Source organism: Mus musculus, chromosome 12 (assembly GCF_000001635.26).
Source record: "Mus musculus strain C57BL/6J chromosome 12, GRCm38.p6 C57BL/6J".
NCBI classification, from domain to species: Eukaryota; Metazoa; Chordata; class Mammalia; order Rodentia; family Muridae; genus Mus; species Mus musculus.
In genome coordinates, this window is record NC_000078.6 from 26372762 (window position 1) to 26390531 (window position 17770).

Genomic DNA, 17770 nt, shown 5'->3' on the forward strand with positions numbered 1-17770 from the left:
CGGACATGGATGCTCTCAAGGATTACAAGGCCTTCAAGTTATAGCCAGCTCACCTCCCCGAAGTAAAGTCCGAGCCAGCCTTGGGTTCACATCCTGAGACCTCAGATGGCAGGATTAAGGAACACAGGTGTGTATGTAATCAGGAGAAAAAGGAGAGCAGATAACTAAGTAAGGGTTATAAATGTGACCGGTTATCTTAGTTAATGAGTACCATACTCCAGTGGGATGTACATTCAGATAGAGAAATGAGCTCAATAGTTTACACAAAGTTTTAGATATATTTAGTAAACAATGATATTTTTAAAGAAGCTGAGGATGTAGCTCAATTGATGAGAATACTTGCCTGGGATGCACAAGGCTCGGGGTTTAGCATGTAAACAACTACATATGGTATACCATACATGCCTATAACCCCAGCAATGAGAAGTTGGCAGCATGAATTCTAAGGTTACCCTTGGATATACAGTGATATTCCCAACTGAAACCAGACACAGTGACAAATTCTACATTTCTATTTGTGACACTGCCTAATGATTCCCAGGAGGAGGGATAGGGGCTGCCAGGTGATCTCATCAGGATGGACTCTCCCATGCAGGCTTCTTACGGTGGCCTTCAGGCAGCAGGGCGGCCTTGTTATGTGAGCGCAAAGGACTTTTTCAGAACAGTAGGAAGAGTAAGCCCCACAGTGGAAGTACAAGTTCAACTTTGTTCCCAAGGAAAACATGCTCTGTACAACAGACCTAACTCTCTTAACATCATCAGCCATAAACACAAAACATGAATTATATCCTTATCAAGCCCTTCTTGTCTCTAAGAACATGTTCAAGATTCCAAAGGCTGACTCTATACTTCATCTCTCGAGATCCCAAGAGATTCCCCTCATCCGTCCAAGGAACAGCAGGTATCTGAGAATGCCACAACCCCAAATGGTCCAGTTTCCACGAGGATTCAAACTTAGAGCTCATGAGCTCTGACAAGCTTAGACTTTCCTCTCCACATCAGGGCTGCCTGTGACCCTTGTCACCATTCACATCTGGGTATCATGGAAGACAAAAATGAAAACATAAACTGAGCAGAAACCAAATATCTGTGAAGCAACAGGCCTCCCTGTGACGTAAGAGAAGACAATGAGAAACAGTGAGCTGGCCGAATGTCAGCCTCAGGAGAAGAAAGCATTTGTTATTTTTTTCTCGGTTGCAAAAGCATTGCATGGTGTTTTCAAAAGAAATTACCAGAAAGGCACTAAGAAGATAAACTCTAAACCCACACGCCGGGAAATATCCAAAGGGTCCAACCTTACTCTAAACATTACGTAAAGCTCTCCAGAACAAGCACACAAATATGAACACGTGACTACAGATACATGTGCCCCATACAATTTAGGTTGGCATTAAACCAACCAGTGACTTTGCTGGCAGTTTCAAAGTCAAGAGCAGACTACACCGTGCTCTAGCTCTCCCCTTCTCCACACTTCAAGTTGGGGGAGTAAACAGGCCATCTGAGAAAGAGGAGCACCTCCAAACGAAAAGAGCTGGGATCCCCGAAAGGAGGCAAATTCTCATTTGTTTCCTGTTGCTGAGTGAACATTACAACCAAGAGCAACTTGGAGAGGGAAGGGTTCATTTCATCTTACAGGTTAAAATCTTAAAGAGAAAAAAAAAACTAAAAACAAAAAAAACCAACCAACCAACCAAGCAAACAAACAAACTAAAAACACCACCGAAGAATGCTTCTTACTAGTTTGTTCCCAGGTTCTCATTTAGCTACATTTCTTATACAGTGCAGGCCCCCACCTGCTTAGGAACAGCACCGCCCACAGTGGACTGAGCCCTCCTACATCAGTTTGCAATCGAGAGAATGTTCTAAGCAAGTCTGTAAGCCAATCTGATGGGGACTTTCTTCACTTGGGTTCCCCGCTGAGATATGTCAAGTTAACAGGAAAGATTAGCCATCATAAGGCAAGAGTTCTTACTGGGACCCATCTTAGCCACAGAACATTCAAGGATTGGAAGGGTCTGGAGAGAGGTTACCTAGCTGGCCTCTTCCTTAATAGGGGAGAAAACTAAGTTCTGAGGAAGTAGAATAAATGCCTAACCAGTGACCCTTCTAACTCCCACCATTTCTTTTCAACTTTGGCTCTCTCCTTTGGTTAGTATGGGAGTTCAGGGTTTGGAATGTATGTATGGTTTCATGCAACCATGGGCTTAGTGCCCAGCCTAAGACTCCGGTCTAGCAGTCTACTGCCATGAACCTAGCACTCAGGGGGTATAGGCTAAAGGGTTAAAAGTTCAAAGTCATTCAAAGTCATTCTTAGCTACACAGTGGGTTAAAGGCCAGGCTGGGCTATAGGAGACCCTGTGTCAAATAAAAGAAAATGTTTTGCACGCAGGGTCTTCACTTTCCCCATGGCACTTGCAGCCCACAGGATGTCCCTGGTTACAGTTGCCCAATGAACAACAACAACAACAAAAACAAAATGTTTCTTCCTCCAAAATCCTAGCAACAAACCTCAGTGAGGCTGAGGCTGACGTTGAGAAATTGAGACTGTAAGGTCAAGTCTGAGTGGATCTGGAGACCTCAGAGGGTTTGGCTCAGCTGCACAGATTCCACTTAAGGCATGGATCTTCGGAGGCTCCTCCTGAGGGAAGGAGGCAGGAGCATCTAAAACCATTTCTGAGAAAAAAAAAGCCAAGTGAAGTTTCCTTTTCCTCCTCCCCTATTTCCATTGGCTTTTCCAATGGTTCCATGGCTATAGCACATACTTCCCATCAGCGGGGCCAGGCTGCACATCTGTAAGGAACACTATTTCTCAGGATCTCAGAACATGCGGACTGAGAGGGTCCCAGGAAGCCAAGCTAGGGAGACAGTAACACAGAACAATGATTTCCATGAGTGCAGGTGCTTGCAGCACCCAGAGACCAGACAACCCCAGACTTCTAGGTACATTCTGGGGAGCACATAGGATGTGGGGGGGCTCAACTGTGGATTTTTACTTTTGTATTTACTTTTTAAAAAATATTTCAGCAATGCTACACCTGGATGAATTTCAAAGTGAGCCATGACCTTTGGGTTCCTAAATAACTCTCCACACGTGTGAAGAGATGCTCTGTTCACTCCTCAAGTCCTCCCTACCTACTATGCTTCCTTTCTACATTTCCCACCTCCTGACCACCCACAAAGATCATGCAGAAAGAGCAGATTACAAAGTTCTGAGGATTCCCAGGATCAGACCTGCTTGGAGTTGCAGATCTGCTGAGATATTTCCGAGGTGGCACATGGCCTGCCTCAGCCCTTATGGGGGTGGGGGGGCTATGTGCTTCCGATGGATCAGCAAGATGCTCTCTGCTTCAAGGGTAGTAACAAGGATCAGACAGAAATGTTCTACACAAGGATCTAGAGCCTACTCCAAGCACAGGGATATCAAAAGTGTAACTGGGGGACTGATGCTTGGTGTGATGCAGTTCCTAGGCTATGTCTTTCTTGTCCTTGCCTTTTCTATTGCACATCACTCATGGCATATGAGTCACCAAACCCAGGTACTGACTTGGCCTTTCTCCTCATCCCTCCCTTTGAGGTTGCTGAAGAAAGCCCTGTCACTCATCATTAGTGTGTGCCTTTTATAAAGCAGGCAGTAAGTTCACTGGTAACTCCTGCATTAATTATCCCCAGGAAAATGGACAGAGCAAGAGAATCTTGCATCTACTAGAGGATGTCAAGCCCCTCTATGAAAGGCAAGAGAAAGTAAATGGGGTCAAATGAGCCCAGGCAGACTTGAGTTTGAGCTAGACCAGAACATCATGGCAAGGTGGCACCTCTGCCACATGATGGAGATCCCTACACTTAAGAGAAGAATGGCTGTTGTGGGAACAAGCCTAGAAAATGTCTGCATCAGATGCCTATGTCAGACTGCAAGAGATCCCATATGGGAAAGAAAGTGCAAACATCCGGTCTTGAGAAAAACTCAACGTAAACATCTGTCTATATTGTTGAGACGTGATAGAGTCTGGAACACTGACTGTACCCTGATGCTGCATGCTGGAACGCCTCTAAACACCACAAGTCTACTTAACGTGAGCCAGGGTAACAGCAAAGGTGACAGGGTCCCTGTATGGCCATGTGCTGCAGGCAAAATAGAGAGCAACCCATCTTTATTCTAGGTCAAGCCTCAGAAATGGCCACCCAGGTAACCACAGGACTGAAAGCCAGAGGCCATACGAGATGCTCCAGGAACTCGATCAGTCACATTGATCTCCCCAGAGTAGCAGACAGAAAGCTATGACTTAGAACACAAATAAAGCAACAACATACTGAAGTTCCAGGAGCTTATCACTCTGATGCAGAAATGCTCCTCCCTGTAAGAGACTGAGGTGGTAGCTGCAGCCCATGGCCAAGAACTCCCTAGGGGGAGTAGCTCTCAACCTGTAGTTGAATGATCTTTTTGCAGGGGCTGCCTAGAACCATCAGAACACACAGATGTTTCCATTACAATTCATAACAGTAGCAAAATCACAGTGACGAAGAAGCAACAAAAACAATATTATGGTTGGGGTCACCCCAACATGAGGAACTGGATTAAAATGTCACAGCATTAGGAAGGTTGAGAACCACTGCCTTAGGGAGTTCACTATCTGTGGGTGGATAAAGATAAATGCTGACAGGGTTGGAGATCTGAAACTTTCCTTGTAGCACACTGTTGTATTGGCGATATAGCATGTCTTTTGCTTACCAGACTGAGTGAGTACCAAACAGCAGAGATGGGACCGTGAGAAGGGCTTTCTCTGGTTTGGTGTGGCATCCTGCCCCACACTTGTCTTCAGCAGCCCTCCAGAGTTTGCTAAGGGACAACAGCCCAGCCCAGTGGTGTTGAAAGCGCCTGCTCAGGCCAAGCAGAGTAGAGATCAAGTCTCACCACTGAGGGCGAGACCACGTGTTCTGACTATGTTGTGGCTAGAGAAGTCAGCTTATGCTCCCATCTGTCACCTTCAGAGCAATGGTGACAGAAGCCTTCCAGCGATCCGAGTGTATCCCTGGAATCCCATCCTAACTCCCCCACCCCAGTCTGGATGCATCCACGTTTAGAAGCCTCAGCTGTAACCCCAGAAGAAAAGCTGAGAATCTGACATGGAGCTGGCGAAAACAGACAGATTGGGACCGGCTGGTGGGAGGGGAGTGCGTGGTGGCCTGCAGAACCTACGAGACAATCCATGGTTCTAAGATTGGAAAGGGGGTGGGAGGGAGTGAAGACATTTCTTTTACTTAAAATAACAGCATTTGCAAAAAGGGTGGTCCTCAGGTTGTGCCTCCAGGTGTCCTGCCAGATATCAGGGGTCAGTGAGACCCAGAACATCACTAAATCCAAATGCTGCTGTACCGTCCAAACCCAGATACACTATTCAGACATGGCTCTGGGTCAACTAAACACAAAGCTGCTTAGAAACAGCACAGGGTGCCCACCCCCCACCCATGCAATCACTCTGTGCAGCGTGGTTCTTTGATCCAAACTCAACCAATGCCAATGGGACATTAAATAGGCCACTGGACAGGTAAACGTCTTGTTCATGATACTGTTTCAAAAAAGCCACTCCCACACTTCCCAGAGACCCCTGGATAAAGAGAAAGCCTATGTCAGATACAGTAGAGTCCAAAGAACTGAAGGATAGAACTACGTCTCTGGAGGATATTTTATTATCTGAGATGTGTTGGTGGGCCAGAGAAGGGGAAGTTGCAGTTATCTTCCTTAGGTGTTGTTTCATGGGACCAACTTAGTCCACACAGCCCCGAGTACCACTGATGAGAGTTTTCAACCACAAGTATCTCAAGATGTTTGACATTTCAGACTAAACCTATGAGGACAGCAAGGAGGCTCAGGAGTAAAAGCTCTTGCTGCTGAGTCTGATCCTTGGTACCTGTATCAAGGTTTGAGAAAAGAACCAACTCTACAGTGATCTCTCTCTCTCTCTCTCTCTCACTCTCTCTCTCTCTCTCCCTCCCCCCCCTCTCTCTCACACACACACACACAGACAGACACACACACACAAACACACACACACCAATACCAACACCAACACTATCAGTAACAACAATAAGTAATTAGAAAAATATAATGTATGTGTGTGTGTTCTACCTGCATGTATACATGTGCACCATGTGCCTAGTACCCACAAAGACCAGAGGAGGGCATTTGATCTCCAGGAAAGAGAGTTAAATGTTGTTATGAACCAACATATGGGTGCTGAGAAATGAAGCCAGGTCACCTGCAAGACTATAAAGTGCTCAGATCATGTACAGGGGAGCCCTCTATGCCTGCCTGCGTGTCTTCAGAAGCATGAATGGTTATCCTCAGCAGGAAGCCCAGCAGCCTGGTGGATACCATTGTAACAGATAGAGCATCAAAACTGACCCTAGGACAACAGAGGGACTCTGGGTCTAAGAGACTCTTGGACTTAGGACTCAACTGCAAATCATACTCCCTAGGGAGGGGGCATTTACTGCCCAGGGTACCTCAGTCTTGTCACCTGTCTCTAGGCTGTTTCTCACAGGTTGCCATGGGATGTATAAGAGGACTTCTAGTCTAAAATACAACCATCAATGATGACCAGTAAGAGAGAGAGAGAGAGTTGCAGGGCCTTCCTCAGGGTGCCTCTGACTCCCGAGCCCTAAGTGCCACACCTCTTTTGAGTATAGAACAAGCACTGGGTATCAAGGACCCCAAAGCCAGGGACTGTCCTCAGCAGTTTATCAGCAAATGGAGTGATCTTTTTTCAGAGCACTTCATCTCTGTAAAAGTAAACACAAGAAAAGAATTTGCCAGTGAGCATCCAGGACACCTCAATGGTCAGACAGTGTCCCCTGTGAATCAGACAACCCCTTAAATGTGGTCTGTGCTATTCTGAAACCCCCAATAAGCTCTCAGAAGGTTAAAAAGGATCATCTTATTTTGAAAGGCCCCAGAGGGCCTTTGGCCGTGTCCGATTTTTATAGCTTCATTCAGGGTCAGAAGATGTAGGGATTTTTAATTCCCTCTGAATTTAACCAGTATTTAAGTGTACCGATTATAGCTGGAAACACACGTCTCTTTCCAGCATGTGGTTGAAGAGGTGGACGGGGAAACAGCTTTGGAAATTTACAGCCCAGAAATAGCATGCGGTCTGACTGCTTGGGTAGAACCAACTCCTCTGTGACAAACAGGGAGAAGCCTAGCATCGACCAGCAAATAAAGACAGCCCAGACAGCAGGGATTTCTGTCCAGTTGCCCATTACTGGCCGCCAGGCAGGCTTCCCGAGTCTAGGACATACCAGGGACCAGCACACTCAGAGCTGGGAATGTGGTGATTGGACAGGCTGAAATAGGTGTGGGCCACTTGAGCAAGACAACCTGACAAGAGGCTGACTTACAGGAAGCAGTAAAGGAGATAAGAGCACTGGCTGCTCTTGCAGGACTGGGGTTCTTAGCACCCAAATGGTGGCTCACAACCATCTGTAACTCCAGTCCCAAGGCATCCAACACCCATCAGGCATACACACAATGCACACGTTTTCGAAAATAGATATTGGTGTGAGCTGGGGTGGGGGGAATAAATGTGAAATGTATCAACCATTTCCTAATTGCCTTACATGAAGGAACTACTATGCCTGGTTGTGGGAAAGCACATTAGAGGATTTGGAAGGGGCTTTTGAGATCTGCTGGTCCAGCCCCTGGCCAGCTCTGTGAAGCTCTGAGTTTCTGATATCAAGTTCCTGAACTTCTGACATGGGGTCAAAAGTAAATCAAGTTTCCAAGGGATTTGCAGGTATCCTGACTTTGTCTTGTAAGCATTGGCTGGAAGACCCTGGTGAACACAGGACACGGCTGTTTGTTTTGATCTGCGCCCAGGCAGAACGTTGTTGTAACTTAGTTTTAAGGAATAGGTTTCTTTAAAACAACCTGTGAGAAGCATTGCTACAATGCCATCCCCAAAATGACATCTGGAAACCCCTGCCCAGAATGATCCCTGCCATTTACTCAAAGCTAAATTTTCTGTGGTTCCACTTTTAAACACACGTTAACTCACAGTAAGACATGCAGAAGAAAAGGGACCCAGCTCTGTGCCACAGACACCTTGTAAATGTGCCTGGCAGTAAAACCTTGATGTATGCCCAAATTTCAAGTCTCTGGGGAATAATGAAAAATGTATGTGCATATGTGAGGAGGCCAGTGCCTTCATCGATCCCCACCCTGATGTTTGAGGCAGGGTCCCTCACTGAACCCAGAGCTTGCAATTCTGCTAGACTGGACTTCCAGCAAGCCCCATGGATTCCACCATGTCTGTCCCTCCAACCCTGGGATTGCAAGGCCATCTGTGTTTAACACAGATTCTGGGGGGCACCAAATTCAGACGTGCATGGCAGCCTCTTATGGACAAAGCCATCTCCCTGGCCAGATAATTATTAATCTTAATACTAGAGCAACGACCCTTCTTCATGTTGTGGACATAGGTAAAAGTTCTCTCAAAGGAGTGAGGCCTGAACTGTCTACCTAGCTCAAATGGATCAAAAATACTTCTACCTTGCCTGTTAGTCATGCCTCTTCACCGACTGACCATGTACACAGTGGTTATGGGACACCTCCTAGCAGAGAAGGGATCCCACCCACCTTCAGTGTTCTGCACAATGAAGTCAGCTTTGAGACACAGGGACTTTTGAGCATTCAGGAGCCACAAAGACAAAGCTGAGATGTCAGCTTCGCTCTGATGCTATAAAGACAAAATGTCTAGGCACAAAGTGGACTTCAAATGAAGCACTAAGGATCCAAAGGTCAGAGAGCAAGGGGACTCGTTGAGCTTGAAGAAGACCAGAGTTGAGTTCCCATCCCGCACACACTGTTCACCACAATGCCTTCCCACGATGGATCACCGAGCTTCACTTATAACCGAACATATCGCAACTGTCAAGAACAGGTAATTTCACCTCGTGTCAAAAGAGTCTTCTGACGAAATGGGAAATGGCAGGGTGGGGAGGGGGTGGGGTTTAGAAGTGATGAGCTGAGAGGTAAGAAAGCCACTTTTCTCTTAAATCAGATAAAAGCAGTTTAGGGAAAGGAAAAAGCACGGGCCAAACTTTCTCATGAGTAAAGGAAGAAAAATTTAAAACAAAATATGAGCAAATAGGATCCAGATGTGTGTGAGACACGTATTTAAACATGTTTCTCCAAGGACAGCAAGAGAATCTGACATTGCAATAAGCAACGTGTCACGTAACACGGGGTGGGGGTGGGGGGGGAAGACATGGTGGGAAATGGATCCGATCCCAACACATGGAGAGAAACCTCATCATACATCCTCAATAAAAACTGAAGATGGAGCGCTGAAAACAAAGGAAAAGAGAAGGCAGGATTTCCTTTACCTAATACACTGAACACAGAGAGAAGGTGGTAACAACCAGTCCTGGTTAGAATCAGGCATGGGGAAAAAACACATTTCATAGCTCTCCTTCCTCCCTGACCTACAAAAAAAAAAAAAAAAAACAGAAAAAGGAAGAAGAGTAAACTACTTTTCATTATTCACAACTGACTTTTATATGTTGGAGAACCTTCAGACAAATGTTAAAGAGTACTAAATATTTGGTAAGGTGACTACATGTGGGACCAGCGAAAGAGTCGACAAATGAGTCTGTAGACACTAACAGTCTGCCCTTCCCAAAGTAAGACAGCTGGGAACAAACACCATAGGAGAGGATGTCAGGGTTTTTACAGCTGTGATAAAACATCATGATCAAAAGCAACATGGGGAGGAAAGGGTTTATTTCAGTTTCTGATTCTCAGGTCACACACTCCATCACCCAGGGAAACTGGGGCAGGAACTTAAGGGGGGAACCTGGAGGCAGGAGCTGACACAGCGGTCAAGGATGAGTGCTGCTTCCTGGTTTGCTCAGTTTGCTTTCTTGTATCACCCAGGATCAACTGCTCAGAGATGGCCCCACCCACAGTGATCTGGGTCCTCCCACATCAATCACCAAACACGAAAAGGCACCACAGGCCAACTTGTTGGGGGGTGGGGGGGGCATTTCTCAGTTGAGGATCCCTCTTCTCAAGTGGCTCTAGCTAGTGACTATCAAGCTGACTTAGAACTAGCCACACAGATGGACAAGGCAAATCTATATGAAAGCACAAGATTGGAGAAAAGCTGTTAAGGAGGGATATGAGAGACACCAATGTCCCCCTAAAAAGGTACAGTGGGGGAAAATGGCAGTACTGTCTTCTTGACCTGCAGCCAGTCTATTCATCAATGGGGTTTGTTGGATTTGGGGTGTTTGTTTGTTTGTTTGCTTTAATCACTGTTATTGTTTAGGCTGGGTTTTGGTTTCCTTTTTGTTAACTCAATAAAATGCCATGGCCAAAGCAACTTAGGTTTTTAGGGAAGCACATAACTCACCTTACACTTCCAGGTCACAGTCCACCACTGAGGACAGTTAACGCAGGGATATACCAGGCAGGGTGCAGGGAGGAGCTCTGCTTGCTGGCCTTAAGGCTCACACTAGAGCTTTCTTATGCAGTCTAGGTCACCTACCTAGGAATGGTACCACCCATGGTGGACATGGCCCACCTACACCAGTTAACAGTTAACACCACAGCTCCCATAGACCTACCTGCTCATGGCCAAACCGATCTAGGCCACTCCTCAATCAAGGCTTCCCTCTCAGATGATTCTGGCTATGCCATGTTGACAATTAAAGCCATCCAGGTCAGGGCATGTTCCAGTTTGCTTCTGCTGCTATAATGTTTTATCATTTAGCTCTACCGTTTGATAGAACTTTAAAGGCTCAAGTACACAGGCAAGAAGAAATTGCAACTTTGGGTGGTCCAAATGTGGAACTTTCTTCAAGAGTTGTAATAATACCACAGGCTGTAGCGACACAGGAATGGACAGATAAAATGGCAGAAGGAACCCAAAACATGGATACACGACAGGTAGGAGGATGCGCATGTCATCAAGGTTGGTAGAGATAGGGAGAGCTGATCAACAGAGCCCTGGGTGCTGTTTGTCTCCTATGGATAAATGTCATGTCAGTTTACAATATCCCCACCCACAAAGTAGTGCCCAATAATTTACAAACCTATCCAAAGAGAACATAAAGAATCGACTAAAAACCTTGGGATACAAAGCACATCCGATGCATGGCCTTAGTTGTCAGGCAAAATTGATAAGCTGCAGTCAAGGATGTGTGGTCATCCAAAAGACTCTCCACAGAGAATAAAAATCAATGGCACAGACTGGGGGGTGCTATTTTTAGCACACAGAATGAACAATCCTCTTCAGCATGTATGAGGGCTGGCTGTTCAAATCAGTGAGGGAAAATACCGCTTAAAGGATAAAGGTGAACAACGGCACACAATAGGCGTTAACCCCGAGGAGGACAGAGTGTGAGGTGTGGGCTGTCCAGAGTCACATCGCCACTGAGTAAAAATTAACCAGTCCCACAGCGCTAAGTGACAGGTTGATCCCAAAGCCCGATTTTACAGAAGACTGGTTCTCTGCTGGCAAGGGAGTAGTGCTCAACATACTTCAGGAAGTTGCCATGGCGGTCTTTGTATCTGATTATTAGTAAATCTCTCCAGCACAGGTGCCCTTTGTGGATATCTGATCAAGGGGAAAAATGCACTTGTGGGCAAGAAAGACATGGAAGAATATTAAAAGTAGCAGGCTTGAGATAGCCAAGGCTGACAATAACCTCCATGTCTATGACAGGAGAGTGCCTGGTTGTAACTACAGCTACTGGAGCAATAGGACTGAACTGGAGACAGACTGGGGAGATGGCTCAGTGGGGAAGAGCCTCGGACCTGAGTTCAGATACCAGAATCTACACAAAAAGCCGCCAGGGGTAGCATCGTTTCTCCTTCAAGTTCCCCTGCTTATGTTCCTGCCCTGACTTCTCTGAGTGATACACTGTGACCTGCAAGCTCAAATAACCCCTTTCCTCCCTTAAGCTGCTTTTGGTCAGAGTGTTTTGTCATAGCAACAGAAAGAAAGCTAGACCACAGCAAAAGACTACATGAGAATTATATAAATAACTCATTTTTATCTATGACTTGTCTCTTAAACACATACTATTTTAGGCCCATATATATAGAAAAAAGTTGGGGGGAAATCAGTATATGATTGTAATTTTATTACAAGAATTCTTTAACCGTATGATAGTGAGGTCTTGTTGGCTGTTTTGGTCATTGCCGAAACAATAGAAATGGGAAGAGATTATGTTCAAACCTGTCAATTATACCTGTGCTCTATCAGAAGCGGCCCCGCCTACGATTTGAACACAAATGTTTCATCTTTGTTATATACTCTATGTGTTTTAACATGTATGCAGGAGACACAGGTTCTAAAACACTGAGAAATACGAGGTAAGGCACAACTCACACAATGATTACTGTAACCAATGAAGTCAGGATTGAAGTGAGTTTGCGATGACTGAATTATGCTATCCACTCTAAAGCATCCGACAAGGCCAAGACACTAATGGCTTTCTCATTTATATTTAATTCACCAAGAGTCAAACGAACTAGAGTGGGGAGTTACTTAGGCAGCAAATGTGGGAGGCGGCTGCATGGGACTTCTGTAAATGTGAAAGTGTGTCTATGAAACTCCACTGTTGGCCTTGAGCGTTTTAAAATCAGAGGAAGGACACATCAGTCTTTGTCTGGCACATGCCCCAGCTTCTCCTTCTGGGTCTTCTCCTGTTCTTCAGGTTGCTCCTGGGATAAAAGCTCACAGCTTCTAATGAACCTGTCCAAATATACCATCACTAACCTATGGCTATCTGCAGGTATGTCTCACAAAGTCTCTGCAATTGTGTAATGTAAAGAACCACAAGAAGACTGGAGAGTCGACTCGGTGCACAAGAGCACTTGGTATGAACACCTGCTGAGTTCAACTCCCCAATCAATACCCAGGAAAAGCTGGCCATGGTATGTCTGTAGCTCCAGTGTTAGGGGATAGAAACAGACAAACCTCAGGAGCTTGCTGGCCAACCATCCTAGCTGGAACATGAAGCTTCAAATGAATGACAGACCCTGCCTCCGAAAATAAAATGATGAGATAATTTCTCTAGGTCAATGCCCCTGAGCCCAGGGAGCCGGGCACCGAGACTCGCCTTCCTATCTGAGGTCCCCTCAGCTGCCTCCGCCCTGCAGTCTATGAAGCCTACTGCACAGCAGCAGAGAGCTAGAGTAACCAGATGTAGTTCTCTGAATTCCAGCTGTTCTCAAGGCCGAGAGAGGGTCAAAGCTCAGCCAAACTTTCTCAGTCAGATTTCCCCCATCCTGTTTTTAAAAAGAAGGTTATTTTTCAAACTAAAGAAAGAGGGAAGCAATTAGAACAAAAGCAGAAATCTATACATCTCATGTTATTTCCACTCCAGATGTGCACACTGAATCTCATGTTATTTCCACTCCAGATGTGCACACTGAGGGTATCTAGAGGCATCTGAACCATGTTATTTCTACCCTCAACATCAACAAATCATCTGTGCTTGTGCAAGAATGATATTTTCTGGTATTTTGGCCTCTGTAATCTGATTTTTTTCCTTTTTTTATTTTTTTTTTGAAGCTATTCCATACTTTTTGGAATCTGAGACAGATTCCCAAGCAAATGTCCTAGGAGGAAGGTGTGGGCGGATGGATGCTGGACAAAGTGCAGAATGCACTCAGCCTTGGAAAGGTTTCTGGCCTGCTCCCTGATGGTGATCCCCACAGCTGGAAGAGTCTGCTTCTGGTCCATAAGTGCCTCGCAGACAGGGCTGCAATGACCCTATCAGTGTTAATGAGAAGATAAAAGCTTACAACACTACATTCCAAGGACAAAATGGGCAGCAGGAGTATCACGTGAAAAGCCAGTCACCTTTGATGCCGCCATGCACCTGGCCATGGTACTGGATCCAGAAAGGCATCAGTGACACATCAGTTATCAGTCCCACTGTCCTTAAAAGAGTGAGAGGGTCACAGGGGTGTGTGGTGGGTGAGCACAGGAAGATGCCCCAAGCAGACCATTTTTTTAAAACAGACAAAGAAAATGCAAGGCAGAAGAATGCCTCCATTTCTGGGGATGGGAGAAAGTACTCTAGAGATTTTTGATTTCTACAAACACCCAAAGAGTCCCTCATCACTCAGAAGGCCACAGGTGCCCATGCTGACCTCCTCTAAGTCCCTGATTCCCAAGGTATGGACGGACCTCCCTCAGGCCCCACCACCAGCCTCAGTTCTTCTGGTCTCACTGCAGGCTCTCAGCCCCCACCGTGAGCCGACTCCTCAACTCTCCTGCATGCCAGCAGCCTCACACTCTCGCATATTGTCCCTCTCTGTCTAGCCAAACAGAGCCTCAATTCACAGCCTACAGTGTGCCTGCGACTCCCCAGCTGGGCCACGTTGGTCTAGTCCAGCTCACTGCAGCAGGAACGTGAGGCAGCTAGCCACACTGCATTAGCAGTCTGGAAGCAGAGAGGGATGAATGCTGGTGTCCAATCAGCTTTCTCCTTTTCGTTCAGTTTAAGACCTCAGCCTGTTGAATGATGTCATCCGTCCTTTAGGATTAGCTTACCTGTCTCAATTAACCCAACCTAAAAGCTCCCTCACAGGTGACTCTAGATCCCGCCAAGTTGACAGTCAGCATTAACCATCAAAGCAGGTGAACTATTCTCTTAGATCTCAAAGAAACATAGCTGCAGGCTGGTCGATTTTTTTTTCTTCCCATTACTTTGTCATAGCTACGTATCTACTACACAGCCTTCATGTGGCAAGCCCCTGTACCTTCTAAGCCAAAGACAAGAGTGGCTGCAGCAGCCTCTGAGCTCGATACGCATGATGTCATTAGACTCGGTCACTCACACTGGCACACAGACCGTGGAAACTGTTTCCAACTAAAAATAAATAACTCTTCTGACCTTTGCACCACAAATTATGCTCTTCCTGCAGCAAAGCTGTTCACAGCGGTTCCCAATTGTCTCCATCACTCCTGCCAGCACCATCACAGCCACCAGACCAAACCACCCCACTAACCGGTGACCCAGATGGCTCAGATCCCAGAATCCATTGCTCCTTGCCTCACCCAGTCCACCAGCACCTGGACACAGCTCCTTGGAAACTCCTTCTGAAAATGCCCTCAAGTGTCCAGCCTCTCCTTCCTGGATGTCCCCTCTAGGTCTCCTTTACTGGCTAACCCTTCACACGTGCTCTTCATGACGCTAGAAGGTCCTACAGCACAACTTTTAAAATGTTCCCTCTCTGGGCATAGCACATCTTATTACTTTAAGCATCAGCCACTAGTCAGAATGCTATCTATGTCATCTCAGAGTGTATCAACCTCTTAACAGAGGCTCTGAGGATACTGCCAGTGTGGCATCCCCACTGGGGTGTCCCATAATCATCACAGACTCTACAAAAGAATTTAGTAGCCTCTTCCTGAGTCTAACCCTTCTCTAGCCACTCCTTTCCCTCTCTGCTCAGTTGTGTGAAGACATCCTCATTATCTTTTTAAGCACTTTGGTTTTTCTCATACTATCTAATGGAATCTGTCTTTAAGATATGCCCAGTGAGTATCCTCTTTCCTCTACTACTTCCACACCTGACCAACACACTGCCATTGTGTGATTCCTTCTAGTGGTCTCAGGAACAACCTCCTAGATTCTACCTCTGCCCTTCACTCCTTGTGTCCACTCCTATCACAACCATCACAATCAGTCTACTCAGGTGGAATGCAGCCTCCCTTCCTCCTCTACATAAATAAAGCAGCACAGCTTTCCCATGATGCAATGGCTGTCCTGACAGACAACCCAGATGCCTGCAGTGTCTGGACCCATTCTGACTCTGGCTCTCCTGGGCTCCCTTCACGACACCCTGTCCTCCATGGAGCTCCTGCAAGCTCCCAGGATGCATTGCTTTCAGGCTTCAGTGACCTTAGGTTCCCTCAACAGTGCTTATTGCCCAGGTGCTAAGTGGCTAATGCTTGTAGCTCCTTGAAGCCTGAGTTCAAATCCCATGTGTTTTAAAGACCTCCCTGGCCACCTATAAAAACTGCTATATGTATACTTCGAAAGCTTCGCGACATTATTTTCTTGCTGCATCCCTGTCTTGTCAGGTATCATAATTTACTTCTTCACACCATGTACATGGTGTCTCCCCATGGCTGCCCCTACTCTGTCCTCATACCTCCTCCTGAGAGACAGCAAGAGCCAGTCCTGGTACTGCTGTGTGGACGGCACGTTCTGAATCACAAGAGCACCAGGCACAAATGAGAACTCGCTCCTTATGCTGCCAGAGCATGAATGAACACAGGAGACCCCGGTGAGTCACATAAGTGACAACAGCCTCATGAACCTGTCACTAAGATCCAGCGTGAGAGTGGCAACATCAGCCCCACACAGGGAAAATAAGCAACCGAAGTGAGATCTGTTACAAAGCATAAATTTAACAGTGTGCATATATAACACCCCTTAAAATTCATCCAGGAGAGCCCTGCAAGGCATATGCCTACATGCCACGGTTTAGGATGGGTAGAAAATTCTATTCAGGCAGTCCAACTGTTCCTGTTCCTGGCCTGAGACTTGGGTAGTAAGAAAGAAATAAGGGAAGGTCTCCAAGCCTTCCTTTCCAGAGGCCAAGGTTACCTGTGGGAAGGGCAGAGGTGAGGAGAGGTGGTAACTTCCAGCCAGGTCTTGGGGTCCTGCTGTGCTTAGGCGTATTCAGCTGCTTCTCCCCATAGGTAGAAGGATGAGGTCTCTGCACTAGGGGTCCATCCAACTGAGAAAAGCAGCCCCGGGTACACCAGACTCAGCAGAACACAAAGTACCTAGGAAGCAAGGGAACAGAGAGCGGTCAGCACAAGAATAGCAGGAGGACGGCATGGTCTGGATGCTAAGAAGGACCAAGGTGTTGGCACTGATCTTCCTATCTCCAAACCCAAGGGAAAGCTGGGTAAACAGCTGTCTGAAAACCTATCACATTAAGCACCAGTGTAACTGTACAGTTTGCCAGAGAAGTAATGACGGTTCACTAGGCAACAAAAGCAAATCCCACCAAGAAGTTAACAGACCAATCCATCATCAAGGACCATCCTGCAGGCCTGGACCACCCAGCTCTGTCTGTCTCCGTGGGATTCCTGCAGGGATGTGGGTAGTGATGGTCTCTATAGGCACTCAGTGGAAAGTCTCTTTCCATCAAGAAAAGCAACACCAAAAACCACAACTGAGGAATGCATAATGAGTGAAATGGAGTTAGGAGAAATAAGAACCCTGGGAGGCAGAATGAGGGTGAGCACAAACTCTCCATTAGTAATTACATTAAATGCGTTGAATGAGATGCAGAGAAACCTACAGGGCTGGGGTGGTGGTGGTGCAAAGCAGTGAAGTTTCCTGCTTGGGAAACACTTTGCAGCTTGTGATTAAAGTCAAGGCTAGCCTATGACCCAGGAAATGCCTTCGATAAATGAAAGGCAGCTACACACTAAGTCCTGCACAACAAGATCAAAGTAGCATCATCCACACTAGGCTACATGTGAAAACAACACACATACCCATTAGCTGGTAAACTGCATGACCATGCAGCTGTTTTCGTCCTGAAAGGAACTACAGTACTGATTCACACTCAGGCACAGATGGTTGTATGAAGACCAGAAGATGAAACTAGGAAGTCTTTCTTAAATTATTATCATGTTTTGTTTTTGTTTTTTAACACAGGGTCTCTCACTTAAGTTCATCGTTTGCCCTAAGTAGGGTCCAGTAAGTCTGGGGATCCTTCTGTCTCTGC

At 46.3% G+C, this 17770-nt stretch overlaps 1 protein-coding gene across 8 annotated transcripts in view; it reads right to left on the reverse strand.

The window, feature by feature from the left end:
• Positions 1-17770, reverse strand: part of Rnf144a (ring finger protein 144A) — a 108526-nt gene that overhangs the window by 65968 nt on the left and 24788 nt on the right. For 5 of the 8 annotated variants that reach the window (NM_080563.4, NM_001081977.2, XM_011243807.3 and 2 more), the window contains one exon: positions 16633-16814. The exons of the other annotated variants lie outside the window; for them this stretch is intronic. The gene's annotated coding sequence lies outside the window, so the exon portion shown is untranslated. The remainder of the gene's footprint in view (positions 1-16632; positions 16815-17770) is intronic. 8 annotated transcript variants of the gene reach the window in all.